Below are 19,832 nucleotides of genomic sequence, written 5' to 3' on the forward strand. Positions count from 1 at the left end.
TTTGCTGAGAATGATGGTTTCCAGGTTCATCCATGTCCCCACAAAGGACCCAAACTCATCGTTTTTGATGGCTGCATAATATTCCATGGTGTATATGTGCCACATTATTTCCTTGAACATTTCTAAGGAAATTGTTCATATTTATTTCTAAGATTGCTTCAATGTATTGTAAAGTCTTCTCTTCTCACTGTAACGCTGGAAGGAAAAGGTTAAAGAATGTTCACAAATTTTTTCAAGATGTATAGGCTCTTATTTGGAGGGTCCTGGACTTAACAGAAAAGCTCAATTTTCAATATCTGTTGAATATCTGCTATTATATCTGGGGAGTGTACATTTTAGAATTTGCAACTTAAAAGGCTGCTAAATTTTAAAATTCTTCTTTGAGACAAAAAATTATATTGATCATCTAAAATATAATTAGTATTGCTAAAATTGTTATTACTATCTACTCTCATCAGAGAAAAAGAAAACCCTTTCTATTTCTTTGTAATTTTAAATTTAGTAAATACCAAGAATAAATGCCTTTAAATATATTGAATTAATGCAATGTACAATTAAAATTTAAAACCTTTGAACAAAAAAAAAGGTGTGGAATTCAGTGAGACAATTCAGTGAGACAATCTAACTGAAACAATCTAAAACCTTAATGTCAGTGTTGCACAGCTTAACTATGTCAATGCATAAATTTGTTTTCGATACAGTCCTGAATCAGCACAGTAAGATTCTGACTAACAACATGGACCAAGATTTATCTTGAAGCACATAAATCATTTTTGACACGTGTTCACAACAACAGCCTTCAGAAGAAAAGGGAACAGTGAAAGTTCTAAGAAACTGGGCAGGAATACTTCCTAACGTTCAGTGGTTTAGATGAGTTGCTAAATTCTAAGTTGCAAAAGTGTATGCAGTTCACATGAAAAACAAATAATTTATTCACTATGCAGACAAAAAGTCCCTTTGAACATGCTCTATTTGGGGGTAATTTTGTGACTCAACTAGTTTGTCATATTTCCCCAGGGATGCTTTAATCATTTCTCCCTTTTACCCCTTAAAGACCTCAAAAAATCCAGTTATGTGTCATGAATGCACATATGTGCCAGATACATTCAGAACATACATTTCTTGCTAAATAATTAAGAGTAGAAGAGCATGTCTTTGTGAGCTGAATGACAGTTTTCTCACATACTTAAGGATAATTCTCTTAAAACTCAATAATATTTCACAATAACTCCTTAATATTCATTAAGGGATCAATGTCCCAAACAAAAGTATTATGGTTCTGAGAGATTTTCTCCATTGCACTGGTCAGCCAAAGGGCACTTTTGAGAGCAGTCTGAGATCTAGAAAAGTTTAAAGGAAAAAAATTAGAAACATAGGTAGATAGATAGACAGATAGATAGATAGATGATAGAGATTAGATAGGCAGACAGATAGAGATAGATAGATAGATAGATAGATAGATAGATAGATAGATACTGAAATATAACTAAACCAAAATCTTCACAACTAGGCTAAGTCGGAAATGTCTGGATTTAGACACAATTATAATTCAAAAGAGCATTTATTGCAGAATATAGGTAATTTCTGTGTGTGCTTAAACCAAAACTAGCTTACGGTAGCCTACAGGTCATTCCTAAATGGAACAACAACCTTTTTCTTCTATACTTGCCCTTACTTCTTCTGCTACTCCCTTCTCTCATTTTTCATATTTCAAACACACGAACAAGTCTCTACACTATCAAATCATTCAATCATTTTATTAATTTTAATGTATTATTAATCTGGAAACATAAACTCATACCAAATAAAATTCAACTACCTAGATCTTCATTTCTGCACTTGCTGCTGCCTGTAACCTTTCTAATCTGAAATTTGTTTCACTGAATGGAAAAGCTAGAAATAAAATGATAGAGGATAAGGTTTGCCTTCTTTCTCTCAACTACTACATTATGCTAACTTCTGTAATAAAGGGGTTGCCTCTTCCGGGAGGGATTATATTGCTTTTTCCAACTGAGGGTCTGAAGGCCCATTTTACCTGTTAGAATTTTTCTAAGCCACTGTTTCTTCTGGTCTCACATAATTCTTATGGTTCATCTCCCTTATTCTGCTTCTTTAAAAGCATGGTCTCCTACATTTATATTCTGTTAATTTTTCTACATAAAATCTAAATATATCCAACAGTCTCTTAGGCCCTCCTCCTTTCTTGTTGGTAATTTGTAGTTATTGTTAAAAAAGATTCTTTGAATCCATCTTGAACCATGTCATCTGTGAGCTGGAACCCCTGAAATGGAATCATGCTATGCTTTTTTCTGTTATTTTTAAAATTTGCTTCATGAAAGACCAGAATGACATCTCTGAGTACCTAGAGTCTGCTCTCTCTTCATTGTTTTGATGTCCAAAAATAAGCTATTCATATACCGTTACCTCTACCTAGAATGTCCTTCCTCCTCTTCTTTTTCTAGCCAACTCTCCATCATATCCCAAGGAGGCCTACTGTGTAATCACTTTTTCTCACAGAAATACTTTCTCATAGGAAAACTGATTACATTGGAGCCTTCCTTCCAGTTCTCCATCTCTTTTCTTGCAACATACTTTACATGTGCCTTTACTATAGCACGTAACACATTTCAGTAAAGTTAATTAACTAGACTGTGAATTTCTGAAAAAGTCTCTATTGGCCTTGAAATCCCCAGAGCCTTGTAAGTTATATTCATTCATACATTCGTTCACTTATTTAATAATTCTTTTAACAATATTTTTAAGAGCTAACTATATACCAGCACTCTTTGGGCCCCCTAAGATCATCAGTGAATGACATAGCAAGATCTCTGCTCTCCTGAAGCTATTAATTGAAGTAAAATAAGGCCTGATAATGAGCAAGTAAACAAATAAATGAGCAAGATTATTTCAGATGTAAATTGCAATCAATACAATATATAAGAGACCATGTGTTAGTGTGATGGGAAGGCTACTAGAGATAGCATGGTGAGACAAAGTCTTTGAACATGGCAACATTTGAGATGCAACTGAATGACATGAAAAACCAGCATTAAAGATCTGGACCCTAAGTCTATAGGCTCTACAGCAGTTGGAAAAAGTTTGGCATATCCAAGGAATAGAAAGAGGCCTATGTGGATGGATCTTAGCAAGTAAGGAACAGAGAGTTAAAACTGATCAGGTAAAGTCTTGAATGTCATAGTAAGGTGTTTGGATTGTATTCTACTGAAATTGCAAATCACTAGAAGGCCTTAAAAATCGTGATGCCAAGCATTCCTATACACTAATAATGTACACATTCTGTACATGTGCCCCAGAATTTTTAAAAATCTAAAAACAAATAGTGATGCAATCTATCTGACATTTAAAAACAAACTTGTTCTTCAGTTAACAGGGTTGAAACAAGAAATAAATGTTCCACATTTGTTAAGTGAGTGAATAAATTATGCTCTCTTTATTTCTATATCATCAGCAAGCTCTTTGTGTTAATTTTAAAATCTGGAATTGCTGTGTCAGCATTGAGAGAAGCTGGAGGAGGAAAGCTGATTCCCTACTCCTAATTTGCTGGCATTCCTCCTCCAGGAGTCTGCACTCACTTCTTGGTTTTGATATTCAAGTACAGCCTATTCAAACACTATTTCCTCTGCAGAGAGTCCTTTCTCTCTTTTTTCTGCTCAACTTTTGTTCATCCCCCAAAGAGGTCTACTAAGTATTCTACCTCGGAAAGTAAACTACATCACCTAGTTGGCGGATGACAGCCATTAGTGCATATTTATTGACTGAGTAGAGCTAATGTAGTTCACAACTTCTAAGCAAAAGGGATTTGGGATCTTTCTGCCCTTTCTTCTCCTCTCTCATATCTCTTCCTCTCTTCACACCCTCATGCAAGACAGCAGTCTTAACTGCAGATAAATTTTCCTTCGGTGTAGATTGTGGCAAGGGAGTGGGCAGGTGAACAGAGATTCCCAATTGGGGAATCCATGCCCCAAGCTATACCAAAGGAAAGTTTATCTAGCTGTCCTAGATCTAAGTAATAACCTTTAATCCAGCTTTTCTGAGTGAAAAAAAAAAAAAAATTCGTATTTTGGTCCCATCTCCCTGACTCTCATGTCTTCACCAAAACTGGTTCTGAATTCAGAGCAAAGAAAACGGGTTTCTGAAATCCCTTCAAGACACAATGTGATACGTTTGGAAGACACTAAATTGAAAGTTTGAGGGCATGGTAAACTTGAGATCTAGTTACAACTCTACTGCTAACTAGCTGTAAAACTTAAGGGCAGTCACCCAAAATCAATAACTAACACATATTCCCTATCAGGCACTTGTTCGGCACTATCTACATTATTTCATTTAATCTTCAGAGCAATTCTGATTTAGATACAATTATTACCTCATTTTACAAAAGAAAAATAGGGCACAGAGGGTCAGTCTGAACACTAGGATTTCAACCCAGATAGCCTGACTAAAGAGCCTGACTCATCCTTCACCAGTTTTCTATTTTACTCACCTATAAAATACACAGGTTGGACAGACACATAGATAGATTTAGATACAATTATTTAGATACAATTATTGCCTAATTTTACAAAAGGAAAATAGGGCAAAGAGAGTCTGACCACTAGGATTTAAACCCAGACAGCCTGACTCAAGAGCCTGACTCATCCTTCACCAGTTTTCTATTTTATTCATCTATAAAATACACAGGTTGGACAGACATCTTCCAACCCTGAATTTCCCTGACATTTACTGCCATTATCTTTTCTCTTTTCAAAGATGAAATTCTCATCTTCACAGTGCTCTGATTTTTACAAAATTATCTCCATTTCTCTTTCACTCCTCTGTGGAAGATGAAGCACCTCCTCTATACTATTTACTTTTGCGATTCACTCATGGATAGCACACTGTTTAGCTTGATGATTATCGTTGAGTGTTTGCCATCCCTCTTAAAATGAATGTAAAGTTAATTTAACCACAAGTCTGAGCTACAATATTTTCCTCAATATTCATCTCTTCAACTCTTAAAATCAAATCCTATCTTTTTGAAATACTGAAGTTTCAACTATTATCTCTCCAGATCCTCTTTCTCTTCCAAATACAACCTTCAATTAGAAAAATCTATGAACACCCTACATTTAGCTTCCCACCCCAGACTTCAAAGTCACCAGAAGCCCATTGCATTCCTGTTACTGTCATTTTTTTCATGTGAGATGCAGGTTGACTTTGTCCAACGATAATTATTTGGAACCCTAGTCACATACTCATAACCCATTGTTTTGTTCGATATTGTTCAAGTTCTGGGTTGATGAATTTTAGCATGACCACGAAAAATCAGCACATCTCATGAATGGCCACTTTGAGTCTGCTCAGGCCATCTATAACCCTCACCTTTAGAGCTGCCATCACAATTCTTGGCCTCTTGGAAACTGTAGCAGACTCCTCCTCTGGTCCAATTTCCATTGGTCCTTCTTTTTATTTGTGAGTTAGAAAGTGTATCTTATTTTTTGAAGGTACAGATTCACACAACATGAGATGAACCAGGAAACTGACGGATAGCTCTACTGAGTTGTGATTGATTTTTTAATCTAATAATAACTTTCTTCAATTGACAAATCATAGCTGTATACATTTATGGGATAAACGGGATGTTTTGATATGTATATAGCATGTGGCATAATTAAATCAAGCTAATTACCATATCCATCATTTCACCTACCTATCATTTTTTATTATGAGATATTTGAAACTTACCATCTCATTTTGTAATATGTAAGACATTCTTATGGACTACAGTCACCCTGGTTTGTCATAAATCTCAAAACCATGTTTTCTTCTGTTTTGCAATATTTTCTCAATGAATGTTAATTTTTAATACACTAACAACAGGATCTTCTTGTTTTTTATTTCCTTCCAACTAAACCATCATGCCAAATTTTCTCTAGTGTACACAGTGGTTAGTAAAAATAGCTAATACATGTTTACCAAAGACATGTACTAGAACATTTAAGATAGCACTACTCATAAGTGCTCCAAATGGGAAACTACTCAAATGCCTGTCCACAGTGCAATGGGATAAATAGATTGGAGTATATTCATACATTATATAAGAATGAACAAGCTAAAGTACCTGCAGCAATATGGATGAATCTCACAGAAATAACTGGAGTGAAAGAGGCCTGACACAAAAGAATAAAACTCCCTGCTTCCATTTCTATAAAAGATAAAACAAGTGGAAGCAAATCAATGCTGCTGGAAATCAGGGTAGTGGTTACTGTTGAGGTTTGGGGATAGTGCCTAGAAAGAACAAAAGTGGTCTCTGGCCACTGGACACTTTCTGTTCTTAATCCAAATGCTGATTACAAGAGAGTAATCAGTTCGTAAAAACTCAGTGAATACTACACTTTAGGAAATGTACATCTTCTGTATACAGTTAGGCTTTAATTTTAAAAGTTTAATAAACTAAATGAAAACAAAATAAGACAAAAGTTCCCATCATCACTAATCATCAGAGACATTCAAATCAAAACCACAATGAGGTATCACCTCACACCAGTCAGAATGGCTATTACTGAAAAGTCAAGGGCTGGACACGGTGGCTCACGACTGTAATCCCAGCACTTTGGGAGGCCAAATCAGACGGATCACCTGAAATCAGGAGACCAATATGGAGAAACCCCATCTTTACCCAAAATACAAAATTAGCCAAGCGTTGTGGTGCATGCCTGTAATCCTAGTTACTCAGGAGGCTGAGGCAGGGGAGAAGAATCACTTGAACCTGGGAGGCAGACACTGTGGTGAGCCAAGACCACACCATTGCACTCCAGCCTGGGCAACAAGAGTGAAACTCCATATCCAAAAAAAAAAGTCAAAAAACAACAGATGTTGGCAAGGCTGTGGAGAAAAAAGAATGCTTATATATGTTTGTGGGAATGTAAGTTGGTTCAGCCACTGTGGAAAGCAGTTTGGAGATTTCTCAAATAACTTAAAACAGAACTACCATTCAAGCCAACAATCCCATTACTGGGTATATATCCAATGGAAAACATCATTCATCAAAATGACGCATGCACTCATATGTTCATCACAGCACTGTTCACAATAATAAAGACATGGAATCAACATAGGTACCCATTAATGGTGGATTGGATGAAGAAAATGTAGTACATATATGCCATGGAATACTAGGCACCCATAAAAAATAAAAATTCATGTTCTTTGCAGCAACATGGATCCAGCTAGAGGCCATTATCTTAAGCAAATTAACACGAGAACAGAAAACCAAGTAACACGTGTTCTTACTTGTAAATGGGAGACGAACATTGGGCACTCACAGACATGAAGATGGCAATAATAGATACCAAGAATTACATGATGAGGGAGAGAGGGAAGCAAAGGTTAAAAACCTGTTGAATACTATTCTCAGTACCTCAATGATTTGTACCCCATACCTCAGCATCACACAATATACTCAGGTAACAAACTAATAGTTAACCTTTATTAAGTACTTGCTTTTTGCCAGGTGATATTTATCCATGTTATTTTTATGTGCTAACTCATTTAATCTACAGTAATGGAACCCAGAATTCTAGTACAGATAATATGATGCTGTTCTCTGGAGCACAGTATTGGTTTAAATGTTGGCTCAATTCATTTCTAGGTATTTTGTTTTCTTTTTGCTAGTTTTTGTTCTTTGGTTTTCACTTTGTTATTCCTTAGTTTATTTTTTATAAAATGAAGTCAGTAATAGTAGCTACTTCATAGATTATACAAGATTATACAAGAAGGATTATATAAGAAAATACTTATAAAGTACTTACCATAATGCCTAAAACATAGTAAGTGCTCAATAAATCCTTACTAAATTATAGTTTCTGGTTTATCTGGCCTAGAAATATGCATTTGCTGTAAACAGAAGCATTGCAAAATAGTCTGCAAGCTCTTTCACATTCATATATTAGAAACTAAATAAAAGAGAGCAATGTATCATGTTTCACACAGGAATTAATGAATGAATTTTACACTACAGAAGAATACCATCCTAGCAAGTAAAGATGGTGATTAGACAATGGTAAGAATGCATGCAGACAAATTTAAAACAACCAAAAATACACATCTGGGTCATCAGCATAAAGTTTTCTGAAAGAAAAATCAAGATAAAGGAATAAATACAATTATGCTCCTCTCCAAATCCTGACATTTGTGACACCTGTGTATTTTCACATGCACCACAGAAGTATGTTTAGTGCTGACTGCTGACTTAGAAACAGAATACCTAGATTCAAATCATGACTACTTATAGTACCTGGGAAAATCACTTCTTCCTTCCTCAGTTTTCTCACTGGCATGATAAGGATGATTTTAATAGCACTCACCTTGTAATTGAAAGTTTTAAGCAGTTAATATTTGTAAAGGACTTTGAATGCTTAGCATATAGAAAGCATTAATAGCTAGCAATAAGAGATAATAAGTTAAATATCCAACACTTACTCTGGACAAAATTATAAATTTAAAATTCTGTTCAATTTTTCCTCAATTTTCTTCAAAGTGCATCCACCCATTTCTCCCCAGAACCCAAATGCACACAACCTAGCCCTTGGCAATTTAAAGTCCTCCCTGAAAATTACTCCACCTAGACCAGGCTTCTCCCCATCAATGGATCCTCTCTTTTGAATTTTTACAAAATTTACTTGGGTTATGTTTCATTTCACTTAATGTGAAAAAAGAAAATGTAATGTGAAAAAAATGAGTGATTTTTTTTCAGATAACATTTCTGACTTTAAGGGAGCCTTCTTAATTCTGCTTTAAGTCTAGTGAAGTGACACTGTGGTGTAAACTTTCAGCACTATGTTTTGCCAACTGGTAGATGTTTTCAATCAGAAAAATATTGTCATTCTCAATCACAACAAATATATGCCTGCCACTCTACCCTGAATATTTAGGAGCTGTAAATTGCAAAATAGAAAATAATTCTCTTTTCTACTCTTTTATGTATAAATAAAGGAAAAAAAATGGAGAACTAAGAGAAGAAATATGTTATGATTCTTCTATTGGATTTTAATTTCCCCCGGGAATGTCCAGGAAGCGGCTATGAGCAAGCCATCCTCCCCTATTTTGAAAAACTCTATATTTCCCAATACTCTGCAAGCCAAGGACATAGTTCTTTCCCCAACCCTCACCTTGAATTTCCCTTATTGAGACCAGGGGCAACCACATGGTACACGTGCATATATGCACACAAGTGTGCACACTCCCATGAGTGTGCATAGGGCTACACTGCTATCTGTATTCCAGCATAGAGTATATTTCCTAAAACTGGAAAAAAAAAAAAAAAACTAGTTCTGATGACCCAAAATTCAGAATCTGAACCTCAGTGGCAGCCCTGTAATTACAAATAAGGAAATTAATTAAAAACAGGGACCAGTCTCAGTTGTAGAATCTCAAGTTTTATTGACAACACAATGTATAGGCATCACGGAAGTAAATAAAGTGAGCCATTCCTGGTGGCTCATGCCTGTAATCCCAGAATTTGGTAAGGCCGAGGCAGGAGAATTTCTTGAGGCCAGAAGTTCAAGACCAATTTGGGAAATATAGTGAGATTCTGTCTCTACAAAAAAAAATTTTTTTTAATTACCCAGGCTGGTGGCTCACACCTATAGTCTCAGCTACTCAGGAGGCTGAGGCAGAAGGATTGCTTGAGGCCAAGAGTTCAAAGCTGCAGTGAGCTGTGATTGTACCACTGCATTGCAGCCTAGGTGACAGAGTGAGACCCTGCTTCAAAAACAAATGTAAATAAAGTAATATCCCAAGCTCAGTTCAGAAGACCAGCTGCCCCTGTAGTATGCTGTTGCAACCATCTGAATGACCCACGTAACCTGCACTTGTACTTTAGTGCAAAATGGCAATGGGAGTGTAATAAGTAGATAGAAGTGAGTCTCTGACTGTAAGAAATTATTGAGTGGTGGTTAACCCTAGAGGTCCAAACCCCTGACCTTCTCCCTCCAAAGGCATCTGGCCTGGTGAACATTGACAATGGCATAGACCCATTAGGGTTTGACACGCCATACACACACGTTGGATCAGGGTGTTCCAGGCATTTTCTGGAACTGGATATTCCCCAAAAAAGCAGCATCAATACATCTGGGTAGAACCAACACCAACTTTTCCTAGAACGCTCATACCAGTCATGGAGTGGGGACGGAATGTAAACTCTTGCCATCATAAAATCACAAAAGATAAATGTGAAACATTCTAAAGATTGGTTTCAAGCTGTATTTGATGATGTAAACCTGTGCTATTCAATGACTCAGAAAGTCTCACATACAAGTGATTGTTCATGCACAAAATAGCATTTCCAAGGAAGTTGAATCTGTTGAGACTGAAGGATAGACCAGTACATTCAATACAGATCTTTCTCCTTCCTTTGATCTCTGGGAAGAAAGGGCTGTTTAACACACTTGTTCAGTTTCTTCAATATTTGGGAATTCTTATGGATAGCCTACACATGGGTACCCTCTAATCACTAGATTCTCCCATTCCCAGTATGGCCAGGTGGGCTCACTAGACAAGAGCCAAATGTCATCAACCTCACATAGCCCAGTCCAATGTTCCACACTGACCAGGAGATCTGTCTTGCTCAGCCTCTTACTTCCTCCTGGCAGATGTCCACAAGTCCTCCTTGGCCCCACTCACCACATTCACACACAAACCTCAGTGCCTTCCACACATTTGTTCTTCAATCCAACCGACAACCGTCTCACTCTTTCGTGGATGTCTGCAACATGAGGAGAAGTACAAGACAGAACTCTGGGTGCTGAACCTACACAAAAAAGAAAAAAATGAGTTGAATTTCTGCACATCCATGGCTCAAGGTGGTACTGCCTATGACCTGGACAACAGGTCCCCCTGCTCTGCACCCTGTGCTTTAGAGGGCTCACTCCAGTCACACTCCTCACCACAAAGCAAGAAGCTTACAGAGCCAAACTTGCTCATGTGGAAGCTGCACGTCCTCTCATAGACCCTGCTATGGGAATCTGGACCCAGGATTTTTCTGCCCAGGCATCCTTGAACCCACTTCCAAGGCTGGAATGGAATGTTGCACCAATTGTGCCTCCCAAAAGTGGATGGCACTGGTCATTTGCTCATCCCAGGCCTGAGGAGTAGCTAAGGAGCTGCTGTATTAAGGACTATGGACACAGCTCTGGAGTGTAACCTGGAGTGTCCAAACACACAGAGTGAGACCTCTCTCAGTACAAGACAGGCCTAGTGGTAGGGAGAAAAGCAGAGCAGGCAAGGTCTGGGCTCAGTTTTCCCCAAGCTGCCACATTTTATCAGAGAACTCTGAAAAACTTGAGAGTCATAAATTTGCACATAGCCCCCCAGGTCAATATAAAGGTATATTTGTCAAGGTAAGAGAACAGAACAGATTTTATATAACAGATGACTAGTTTGAGTTATAATTTTTAAATATTTAAATATATGGTTTGTGGTCCTCAATATTTAAATATATGGTTTGTGTACTCTTGTTCTAAAGACAATATTGGACAAGACCTGCTAAAATTTGTATTTGCTTAATGTTATTTTCTTCAGAAACCAACTTCTACAGGGGATCTATTTCTAATAAGTCTCAAGTTCACAATAAAACTCTTTAGGATTTCCCTAGAGCCAAAAACATTGCTCTTCAAAAGAGCATAATGGACATTTCTCAAAAGAAACATACATGCGGCCAACAAACATGAAAAAAAAAAGTTTAATATCACTGATCATTAGAGAAATGCAAGTCAAAACCGCAATGAGATACTGTCATACACCAATCAGAATGGCCATTATTAAAAGCCAAAAACAACAGATGCATGTGAGGTTGTGGAGAAAAAGGAATGCTTTTACACTGTTGGTGAGACTATAAATTAGTTCAACCATTGTGGAAGACAGTGTGGCAAGTCCTCAAAGACCTAGAGGCAGAAATACCATTAACCCAGCAATCCCATTACTGGGTAGATACTCAAAGGAATATAAATCATTCATATAAAGATTCACGCATGTGTATGTTCAGTAAAGTGCTATTCACAATAGCAAAGACATCAATCAACCTAAATGTCCATCAGTGATAGACTGGATAAAGAAAATGTGGTATATATACACCATGGAATACTATGCAGCCATAAAAAGGAATGACATCATGTCATTTGCCAGAACATGGATGGAGCTGGAAGCCATTATCCTTAGCAAATTAATGCAGCAACAGAAAGCCAAATACTGCATGTTCTCACATAAGTGGGAGTTAAATGATGAGAACACATGGACACATGGAAGGAAACAACACACAGTGGGGCCTGTTGGAAGGTGGGGAGTGGGTGGAGGGAGGGCATCAAGGGAATGCTAATGGATGCTGGGCTTAATACCTGGGTGATGGGTTGATCTGTGCAGCAAACCACCATGGCACATGTTTACCCATGTAACAAACCTGCACATCCTGCACATGTACCCCTGAACTTAAAATCTTTAGAAAAAAATTAAAAAATAAAAGTAACAGGGTGAAAAAAATAGCATGATGTCCAATAAGCACCATTTTCATCAATCCTGATATATGATGAGCCTCAGGCAATCTCCAGTACTCGATCCTGAATCGGTCACATTCTCTGCTAATCCAATCCTTGTGTCACATTCTAAGACTCCACTGATGTCAAATGCAATTGAAACCAAAATCAATTCCCATTGTGCTGTGTATCATACAAACATATATTAACAGGAATAAAATAAATAATCATGTCCACTTTCCACTCCTGCTCACTCCCATGAAGGCGCATTATGCTATTTAAAATCCTAATAAATTCCCAGTTCATTATGAAGCTCAAGGAAATGCATAAGGGAGAAATACTAAAAAGGCTAGCTGAGTGGATTTACACTAGAAAGCGCAGAAATATGCTACAGAGATGAAATGGTGAATTGGAAAGAAAGCAGGGGAATATGAGAAAAACAACTTGAGAGACAGAATTGGGGGATGGGGTCTGGGCAGAGTTGGGAGTGAGAGAGGAGGGAGATTTGGAAGCAGCTGCCACGTGTATGAGTTATTGAGAAAGACATGTTGTAGTGGATTACAGATGGCCATAAACATTGCTACTACATCTACCAAGAGGGAGAATGTCAGTCCATTCCTGCTGCTGTAACAAAGTACTTTAGACTGAGTAGTTTATAAACAACAGAAATTTATTTTCACAGTTCTGGGAGCTGGGAAGTCCAAGATCAAGATGCTGGCAGATTTAGTGTTTGGTCAAGGCCCATTTCTTATAGACAGTGTTTTCTTTTCATGGGAAGGAAGGGACAAATGTCCTCACATGGGGAAAGGTATAAAAAAGGGACCAGGGCTTTCCCTTCAACCTCTTTTATAAGAGAACTAACCCCACAAAGTACCACCTTCATAACAATCATTTTCCACAAGGGCCCACCTCTTAATACTGTCACAGTGGGTCTTAGATTCGCACATGAATTTTGGAGGGACACATTCAGACCACAGCAGAGAGTCTCCTTCAATTCCTTTAAATATGAGATAGCTTGGAGACTGGCTTTGGCCAATAGAATGCGATGGAAGTGATGCTCTGTAACTTCTGAGACTGGGCCTAAAGAGATCTGAAGGTGCCTCTTTCATGTACTTGGAGCACTGCCTCAGAACTGAGCTCCCATGCTGTGAGAAGTTCATACCTTGTTGATTAGCCATAGTAAGGAAAACTGAGACATTCTGATGGACAATCTCCGTTGTGCTCCCAGCTGACAACTACCAACCATGGGAATGAGCCATCTTGGGTGCTCCAGCCAAAGTCTACCAAAAGTCTATAGCCCCAGCCAACAACACAAGAACTGAAACCACCCAACTGATCTCATCAATCCACAGAATTGCAAGAAATAATAGCCAGTGATTGATATTTTCAGTCACTGATTTGAGGGTGGTTCACTACAGAGCAATAGATTATGAAAACATGGGTAAAGAGGATTTTAAGACATTTCACTAGGCATTATGGACATATTCTCTTTATTGTGTGTTCTGAAGAGATTATTAAAAAAATAATTTTCCTTTCAATTATTTCTGCACATCAGCTTAGCATTGAGATGAAGTGGATAAGATACATAGGTTTCTTGTGAACTATACATGTAATACCAACCAGAAGTTCTGAATAATTAGCATAAAAATCATGCTTTTCATACTCATGCAAAAAAAATCTAGATTTTCATGCTAACAATTCAAAGGAATTTTTTTTTAAATGTAGCAAAGTTAAAAAGAAAATATATTTTGGGAGAAAATCTCCAATGACTCATAAAATTTGAAATAACTAAAAATTGTCAAAATTCCATGGCTAGCTCCATTTTCCTCTCCAGAAACCACTACCCACCAACCCTTTAACTGCAAACCATGTAGAAACTAAGTATCTGCAAGTAGTATACTATCCTTAACAGAACACCCAAGTTCAGCATCTAGACCAAATATAAAGATCTGTTAACAAAACCTGGGCTCTTCAGCATGTCAGTCTCTCAAAGAACCACATGCTAACATATTTGAGAGATATTTAAAACACTCAGAGAGACATCCCATTCCAGTTGAGACGACCATCACACACTGTGGGATTCCTTCCTCTCTAACCAATCCTTTTGGCTTGGAAATACCCACAGCTGCTGTGAGTCAGTTCTCTTTAACAACAACGTGCAATGCTGCCAAGTTTTGATGAGTGGGATTGTTACTTTCTATATGTAATTTAGATTTTTGTCATATTTGCACCCTAGACTATCCTACCTACATGGTTTAAAGATATTTAACTTTAGTCATAGCAGAGCCAGATAAGCACTTAGCCACACTGTATTAATCCATTTCATGCAGCTAATAAAGATATACCCAAGACTGGGTATTTTATGAAGGAAAGAGGCTTAATTGACTCACAGTTTTTCATGGCTGGATAGGCCTCAGGATACTTACATCATGGCATAAGGGGAAGCAAACACATCCTTCTTCCCATGGCAACAGAAAGAAGTGTAGAGTGAAGCTGGGGAAGCCCCTTATAAAACCAGCACTCACTATCACAAGAACAGCATGGAGATAACCACCCCCATGATTAATTACCTTCCACTGTGTCCCACCCATGACACATGGGAATTATGGGAACTACAGTTCAAGATGAAATTTGGGTGGGGACACAGCCAAACCACATCCTTCCCACCCCTGGCCCATCCCAAATCTCATGTCATCACATTTCAAAACCAATTATGCCTTCCCAATAGGACCTAAAGTCTTAACTCATTTCAGCATTAACTCAAAAGTCAATAGTTCAATATCTCATCTGAGACAAGGCAAGTCCCTCTGCCTACGAGTCATAAAATCAAAAGCAAGTTAGTTCCTTCCTAGATGCAATGGGGGTACAAGTGTTGAGTAAATATACCCATTCCAAATAGGGGAAATAAGCCAAAACAAAGGGGCTACAAGCTCCATGCACATCCAAAATCCAGTGGGGCAGTCAAATCTTAAAGCTCTACAATCATTTCCTTTGACACCATGTCTCAAGAGGTAGGCTCCCATGACCTTGGGCAGGTCTGCCCCCATGACTTTGCAGGGGATAGCACCCTTCCTGGCATCTTTCACAGTCTGGCATTCAGTGTCTTCAGGTTTACCAGGAGCATGGTACAAGCTGTCAGTGGATCTACCATTCTGGAGTCTGGAGGATGGTGGTCCTCTTGTCACTAGGTGACTCTGTGCAAGGGCTCCAACCCCACATTTCCTTTTGCACTGCCCTAGCAGAGGTTCTCCATGAGGGCCCCTCCCCTGCAGCAAACTTCAGCCTGGGCATCCAGACATTGCCATACATCCTCTGAAATCTTGGCAGAAGTTCTCAAACCTCATTTCTTGACATCTGTGCACCCACAGGCTCGACACCATGTGAAAGCTGCCAAAGCTTGGGGCTTCCCCCCTCTGAAGTAACATCTTGAGTTGCACTTTGGCCAATTTTAGACACGATTGGAGTGGCTGGGACATAGGTCACCAAGTCCCTACACTACACATGGCAGAGGGACCCTGGGCCCAGCCCATGAAACCATTTTTTCTTCTTACTCTTCCAGGCCTGTGATGGGAGGGGCTGCCACAAAGGTCTCTGACATGCCTTGGAAACATTTTCCACAGTGTCTTGGTGATTAACATTCAGCTCCTCATATCTTATGCAAATTTGTGCAGCTGGCTTAAATTTCTCCTCAGAATATGGGATTTTCTTTTCTATCACACTGTCAGGCTGCAAATTTTCCAAACTTTTATGCTCTGTTTCCCTTTTAAAACTGAATGCCTTTAACAGCTCCCAAGTCACTTCCTGAATGCGTTGCTGCTTAGAAATTTCTTCCACCAGATACCAGATACCCTAAATCATCTCTCTCATGTTCAAAGTTTCACAAATCTCTAGGACAGGGGCAAAATGCCACCAGTCTCTTTGATAATACATAACAAGAGTCATATTTGCTCTAGTTCCCAACAAGTTTCTCAACTCCATCTGAGACCACCTCAGCCTGGACTTTATTGTCCATATCACTAACAGCATTTTGGGTAACGCCATTCAACACAAGTCTCTAGGAAGTTCCAAACTTTCCCACATTTTCCTTTCTTCTTCTGAGCCCTCCAAACTGTGCCAACCTCTGCCTGTTACCCAGTTCCAAAGTCACTTCCACGTTTTCGAGTATCTTTTCAGCAGCACCCTACTCTACTGGTACCAATTTACTGTATTAGTCCATTTTCACTCTGCTGATAAAAATATACCTGAGACTGGGAAATCTACAAAAGAAAGAGGTTTAATGTACTTACAGTTCCATGTATCTGGGGAGCTCTCACAATCATTGTGGAAGGTAAAAGACATGTCTCACATGGTGGCAGACAAGAGAAGAGGACTTGTGCAGGGAAGCTCCCATTTTTAAAACCATCAGATCTATGCAAACAAAACAGTAAATCTAGAAGAAATGGATAAACTCCTGAACACTTACATCCTCCCAAGACTAAACCAGAAAGAAGTTGAATCCCTGAATAGATCAATAACAAGGGCTGAAGTTGAGGCAGCGATTAATAGCCTACCAGCCAAAAAAAGTCCAGGGCCAGACAAGTTAACAGCCAAATTCTACCAGAGGTGCAAAGAAGAGCTGGTATCATTCCTTCTAAAACTATTTCAAAAAATACAAAAAGAGGGAATCCTCCCTAACTCATTTATGAGACCAACGTCATCCTGATACCAAAACATGGCAGAGACACAACTAAAAAAGAAAATTTCAGGACAATATCCATGATGAACATTAATGTGAAAATCCTCAATAAAATACTGGCAAACCAAATAGAACAGCACATCAAAAAGCTTATACATCATGATCAAGTTGGCTTCATCCCTGGGATGCAAGGCTGATTCAACATACACAAATCTATAAACGTAATCTATCACATAAGCAGAACCAAATACAAAAACCACATCTCAAAGACAAAAACCACATCTATCTCAATAGATGCAAAGAAGACCTTTGACAAAATTCAACAGCCCTTTATGCTAAAAACTCTCAATAAACTAGGTATTGATGGAATGTATCTCAAAATAATAAGAGTTATTTATGACAAACCCACAGCCAACATCATACTGAACAGGCAAAAACTGGAAGCATTCCCTTTGAAAACTGACACTAGACAAGCATGCCCTTTTCTCGCTTCTCTTATTCAACATAGGATCGGAAGTTCTGGCCACAACAATTAGGCAAGAAAAAGAAATAAAGCGTTTTCAATTAGGAAAAGAGGAAGTTAAATTTTCTCTATTTGCAGATGACATAATTTTATCTTTAGAAGACCCCATCGTCTCAGCCCAAAATCTCCTTAAACTGATAAGCAACTTTAGCAAAGTCTCAGGATACAAAATCAATGTGCCAACATCACAAGCATTCCTATACACCAATAACAGACTAACTGAGAGCCAAATCACGAGTGAATTCCCATTCACAATTGCTACAAAAAGAATAAAATACCCAGGAACACAACTAACAAGGGATGAGAAGAACCTCTTCAAGGAGAACTACAAACCACTACTCAAGGAAATAAGAAAGGAAACAAACAGCTGGAAAAACATTCCATGCTCATGATTAGGAAGAATCAATATCATGAAAATGGCCATACTGCCCAAAGTAATTTACAGATTCAATGCTATCCTCATCAAGCTACCATTGACTTTCTTCACAGAATTGGAAATGAACCACCTTAAACTCCATATGGAACCAAAAGAGAGCCCACATAGCCAAGACAATCCTAAGCAAAAACAAAACAAAACAAAACAAAAAACAAAGCTGTAGGCATCACACTACCTAACTTCAAACTATACTACAAGGCTACAGTAATCAAAACAGCATGGTCCTGGTACCAAAACAGGGATATAGAGCAATGGAACAGAACAGAGGCCTCAGAAATAATGCCACATATCTACAACCACCTGATCTTTGACAAACCTGACAATAACAAGAAATGGGGTAAGGATTCCTTATTTAATAAATGGTGCTGGGAAAACTGGCTAGCCATAGGCAGAAAACTGAAACTGAAACCCTTCCTTATACCTTATACAAATATTAACTCAAGATGGGTTAATAACTTAAATGTAAGACCTAACACCATAAAACCCTAGAAGAAAACTTAAGCAATACCATTCAGGACATAGGCATAGGCAAGGACTTTATGACTAAAACACCAAAAGCAACAGCAACAAAAGCCAAAATAGACAAATGGGATCTAATTGAACTCCAGAGATTCTACACAGCAAAAGAAACAATCAATCATTAGAGTGAACCAGCAACCAACAGAATGGGAAAAAAATTTTGCAATCTACCTATCTGACAAAGGGCCAATATCCAGAATCTACAAAGAACTTAAACAAATTTACAAGAAAAAAACAAACAACCCCATCAAAAAGTGGGCAAAGGATATGAATAAATACTTTTCAAAAGTAGACATTTATGCAGCCAACAAACATATTTTTAAAAATGCTTATCATCACTGGTCATTAGAGTTGTGCAAATCAAAACCACATTGAGATACCACCTCACGCCAGTTAGAATGGTGATCATTAAAAAATCAGGAGACAACAGATGTTGGAGAGGATGTGGAGAAATAGGAACGCTTGTACACTGTTGGTGGGAGTGTAAATTAGTTCAACCATTGCAGGAGACAGTGTGGGAATTCCTCAAGGACCTGGAAATAGAAATACCACTTGACCCAGCAATCCCATTACAGGGTATATACCCAAAGGATTATAAATCATTCTGTTATAAAGACACATGCACACGTATGTTTATTGCAGCACTGTTTACAATAGCAAAGACTTGGAACCAGCCCAAATGCCTATCACTGGATAAAGACAATGTGGCACCTATACACCGTGGAATACTATGCAGCCATAAAAAAGGATGAGTTCATGTCCTTTACAGGAACATGGATGAATCTGGAAGCCATCATTCTCAGCAAACTGACACAAGAACAGAAAACCAAACACCGCATGTTCTCAATCATAAGTGGGTATTGAACAATGAAAACACAAGGACACAGGGAAGGGAAAATCACACACCAAAGCCTGTCAGGGTTGGGAGCTAAGGGAGGAATAATAGGGGTTGGGTGGATTGGGGAAGGATAACAAGGAGAAATACCTAATGTAGATGACAAGGGGACGGATGCAGCAAACCACCATGGCACATGTATACTTATGTAACAAACCTGCATGTTCTGCACATGCACCCCAGAACTTAAAGTATAATTTTTAAAACAATTTTAAAAATTGTTTAAAATTGTTTTACAATTTTACACAAATATCCAT

The 19,832-nt window shown here is 38.2% G+C and overlaps 1 long non-coding RNA gene across 1 annotated transcript in view; it reads right to left on the minus strand.

Moving 5' to 3' along the window:
- LOC119473190 overlaps positions 1-19,832 on the minus strand; it is a 121,511-nt gene that overhangs the window by 94,136 nt on the left and 7,543 nt on the right. The window contains exon 3 of the long non-coding RNA XR_005202395.1: positions 10,701-10,810. This is a non-coding gene — a long non-coding RNA (uncharacterized LOC119473190). The remainder of the gene's footprint in view (positions 1-10,700; positions 10,811-19,832) is intronic.

The sequence above is a fragment of the Cebus imitator genome, unplaced genomic scaffold, assembly GCF_001604975.1.
Source record: "Cebus imitator isolate Cc_AM_T3 unplaced genomic scaffold, Cebus_imitator-1.0 Scaffold138, whole genome shotgun sequence".
Lineage (NCBI taxonomy): Eukaryota > Metazoa > Chordata > Mammalia > Primates > Cebidae > Cebus > Cebus imitator.